The following is a 4,325-nucleotide window of genomic DNA, read 5'->3' as shown; positions in this document are numbered from 1 at the left end:
CTTTGTTGAATGGATTTCATGCTACTTGGTTGGTCGCATCGATATGGATGAGGGTACAAGAAGTAAGGAGGAGCTTTGGCTTGTTCTTTGTTGTAGCTTTTGTTGCTGTTCATGTATTCATTATATATTAATCCATTTATTCACTCAACAGACAAGTACGGAGGGCTGCTTAATCAGTACCAGGCACTGATTAAGCACTGGGGTTGTACAAAAAGTTTCAGACACTACCCTTTGGTTGCTGATCAGGCTGTGTGGGAGAAACACAAGTAAACCCACTGTTGAAATATAAAAATTCCCTGGAGACATTCCTGGTGGTCCTGGGGTTAGAACTCAGTGCTTCCACTGAAGGGGCCCAGGTTTCATCCCTGGTGGGTAACTAAGATCCCACATGCCTTTATATGTGGCCAAAAAAAAGAAAAGAGAGAAATATCAAAATTCATCATGTTAAGGCTGTGAGAACCTGGAGGGGTTCTCTAAGTCAGCCTGGGGAGATCAGCAAGTGTTCCTTAACAAAGGCATCTCTTGAACTGGGTCTTATAGGAGAGGCAGGAATCAGCCAGGGTTTTCTCATGAGAGAAAAGGAGGTCTCAGGCTTGTGACTGTGAGTTTGTGGTGGGGTGAGATTTCCTCCAGGTCATACAAAGATTTTAGCTGCCTTGGAGGTGGTGTGGTTCAGTGGCTAAAGGCTTGGTTATCAGAGGCACTTGAATTTGACACCTCTGTCATTAATTAGCTGTGTAACTGAACAAATCACTTAAATGTTAACTTAGACCCTTACTTTCCTTATCTGTGAAATAATTAAAGCCTTCTCTAGTAGACTGTTAGGATTTTAAGTGGGACTGGGGTTAAGGCATTTAGCTCAGTGTCTGGTACACAGAGGGCTTCCCAGGTGGCTCAGTGGTACAGAATCTGCCTGCCAATGCAGAAGACACAGGTTTGATCCCTGAGTCAGGAAGATCCCCTGGAGAAGGAAATGGCAACCCACTCCAATATTCTTGCCTGAAATTCCATGGACAGAGGAACCTGTGGGCTATAGTCCATGGGGTCGCAAAAGAGTCGGACACAACTTAGGAACTAATCAATAACAACTGACCCACAGAAACACTCAGTAAAGAAGACAGGAGTTCTTAGGAAATTGTTGTCATCCTTTGTGGTATCATTGAGAGACGGAATTAACAAGGAAGCTGAAAGGGTCAGCCACTGGCTTCCCCCTCTGCTTCCTTGGAGAAGTTCAGCTCCTCCATTTCATGTGCTGCCTGGAAATGCCCAGGGTAGCAAAGAGAAGAGGAGGAAAGTGGAGAGATGATTACACCATGGAAACACAGGCAGAAGCTCTGAAACAAAATTGAAAGCCTAAAATTGAGATTAAGGATCAAAGGAGTGGTAGGCTTGGAGCAAAGCAAATTCATAAAGTTCAAAAGCAAAAATACTTATTTTTTGGGGGGAAAGTTTTCACACAATTTCTCCTTTGACAAGAAAATTGATCCCATGGGGTACTTCTCCCGTGGTCCAGGTAAAGACTGCACTTCCAATGCAGGGGTGACCGGGTTTGTTCCTTGGTTGGAAAACTAAGATCCCCCACATGCTGAGGCCAAAATATAAAGAAAAATTAAAAGAAAAAAATTGATCCCACACTTGTAGTATTTGGTACCTCAACTTGCCTTGTGCATTTTCTCCTCGATGGTTTACTATTTCCGGTTTGCAAAGCACTGTCACATACCTTGTCTTGTGGACATCTCACAACAAGCCGAGACTTTATGCCACTGGGACAAGGAGGCTGCTTCGTTTCACAGGTGAAGAAACAGAAAGCCAACCGCTTTGACAAAAATCACCCTGATTCTGAGTTTTCTCTACAAACAGACCTCAGGGACACTCGACAGGGCACGCAGGTCAGATTCTCACGCAGGAAAAATTCTTTGACTCAGAACAAGAAACCCCGAGGAGAGTATGTATGTTTCTGTCTATCGTTGCTGAGTTTATGGCTCTTTAAACATAGAGGCTGCGGTAGAGTAAACAGTCTCTCCAGGAAGCACCAGGGGATCACTGAGGTCAGCATTTGACCACAAGTATGCGGGCCTGAAAAGCCTGTCTACATCAGAAAGACGGAAAGGTAGATCCACTGTGGCTGGTTTTCAAGGTGTTTTCTTGGCTTCATCTCTGTTAGAACCTTTCTTTCCGGATTTATTGAAGTGTAATTGACAGATACTATTGCTTAAGTTTAAAGTGTACAATACACATATATATTGTGAATATATATGTACAATATGTATATATATTGGTTACCATGGCCAGGCTAGTTTACACACCCTTTCCCCCATGTGTGTGTGTGTAGTCGCTCAGTCACGTTCAATTCTTTGCAATCCTTTGGACTATAGCCCAACAGGCTCCTCTGTCCACGGGATTTCCCAGACAAGAACACTGGAGTGGGTTGCCATTTTCTTCCTCCAGGGAATCTTTCTGACCCTGGGATAGAACCCGCATCTCCTATGTCTCCTGCATTACAAGAGGATTGTTTACCTGCTAAGCCACTGAGGAAGCCATTTACCTCACATGATTACCATTTTGTGGTTGTTATGGTGAGAAACTTAAAGCCCTGTCCTTTAGGAGCTTTCAAGGATACAACAGAAAATATTTTTAAAAGGATCTTTCATGATATGGTTCTGTAATAACCTACAGGGACTTCCACGGTAGTCCAGTGGTTAAGACTCCATGCTTCCAACGCAGGGGGCATGGGTTCAGTTCCTGGGTGGGAGACTGAGATCCCACATGCTGGCAGCTCAACCAAAAGATAAAAACAGAAAATAATAATAAAAAAATATAGGGGACTTCCCTGGTGTCTGGTGGATAGGAATCCACCTGCCAATACAGAGGACATGGGTTCGATCCCTGGTCTGGGAAGATTCCACATGCCTTAGGGCGATTAAGCCCATTTGCTGCAACTACTGAAGGCTGATAGCTGTAGAGTCTATGCTCTGCAATAAAAGAAGCCTCTAGCAATGAGCAGCCTGAGCATTGCAACTACAGAAAGCCTGAGTACAATAACAAAACTCAGCTCAGCCAAAAATAAATTAAAAAAACATAATCTACAAGAACCCCTTACTTTCTGGAAGCAGGTAAAACAGGAGCTCTGTGGGTGTGTGCAATGTTTTTATTTCTGCGGCGCACACCACACGTAACATTCAGTGCCCTCTCAAGCAGCTCTTATGTTTGTCTCATATAATCCTCACTGTAAATCTATGAGATGAAAATTCTTATCTCCAATGACAGATAAGAAAACCGAGGTCTAGGGAGGCTCTTCCAGGGCTCAGAATGCATATGTGGCTGTGATTGCAAAACCAGGTCTTTTTTTCAAAGCCAGGGTCCTGGTTATTCTCCTCCATTCATTGTCTCCCAAGGAATTTAGCTCTTACGAGAAACTTTGTGTTATTCTCTTCTTGTTTCTTGATTTCATCTCTTTTTCACTAGAGGACATAATGGTTAGCTTTTATATGTAAAACTAACTTTTATCGAGAAGGAGGTCTTTAGCCATGACTGTGCTAGTCAGGACTTTTTATACAGTAATTTATGAGGTTGCTATTATTTTTATCCTTTTATGTGTTTGCCTAGGTCATTTTAAGCAATTCCAAATGAAATAGAAGTACATTGGGTACAAATAGAAGCCAATCAGTTCCATTCTCCTCCTCTTAAATTTTTAATGGATTTGTGAATTGTTTTCCAGATGTTTTTTTTCTTAGCATTTAAAAATACATGTTGAAGGACTTCCCTTGTGGTCCAGTGGTTAAAACTCTGTGCTCCCAATGCAGGGGCCCAGGTTCAATCCCTGGTCAGGGAACTAGATTCCACATACTGCAACTAAGAATTCGCTGCCACAACAAAGAACTGGTGCAACCAAATAAGTTAATAAACATTTAAAAAAGATGCATGTTGAGGCATTAGAATGCAAGCCCCACGAAATGAAAAACAAATTCTCCTGGAGAACAGATACACAGACATCATATTGTTTCCATTTTATGGATGAGGAAACTGAGGTTCAATGGGATTGAGTGATTGCAAAACCCAAAGTAGGCAAGCAATAGAGTCGGGATCAGAGCTGAAGTCTTAAGATGCCACTTTTCAACCTTCACCCCACCATCTCTTTAGCCGGCCATCAGTCCCAAAGCAAGAGTCGAAAGCACACAGTGCTTGGGTCAATCCTCGGTGTGACTTTTGACATGTCACTTGCTCTAGGTGAATTGCTTAGGATACCCTGGGGGCTTTTAGTTTGTCTGAGAAAAGAGTGTAAACATGCCTTTGCAGGACTTCAGTGGGCGCTGAGGGAACGAAAT

General features: G+C 42.8%; 1 non-coding gene across 1 annotated transcript; it reads left to right on the top strand.

The window, feature by feature from the left end:
• Nucleotides 1-3,760: 3,760 nt before the first annotated feature.
• Nucleotides 3,761-3,832, top strand: TRNAG-CCC. The gene has a single exon. It is a non-coding gene; the product is annotated as a tRNA-Gly (tRNA).
• Nucleotides 3,833-4,325: the final 493 nt, after the last annotated feature.

The sequence above is a fragment of the Bos indicus x Bos taurus genome, chromosome 8, assembly GCF_003369695.1.
Source record: "Bos indicus x Bos taurus breed Angus x Brahman F1 hybrid chromosome 8, Bos_hybrid_MaternalHap_v2.0, whole genome shotgun sequence".
In the NCBI taxonomy this organism is placed as follows: Eukaryota; Metazoa; Chordata; class Mammalia; order Artiodactyla; family Bovidae; genus Bos; species Bos indicus x Bos taurus.
Note: the sequence above shows the minus strand (reverse complement) of the source record. Positions and strands in the feature narration are given on the sequence as shown.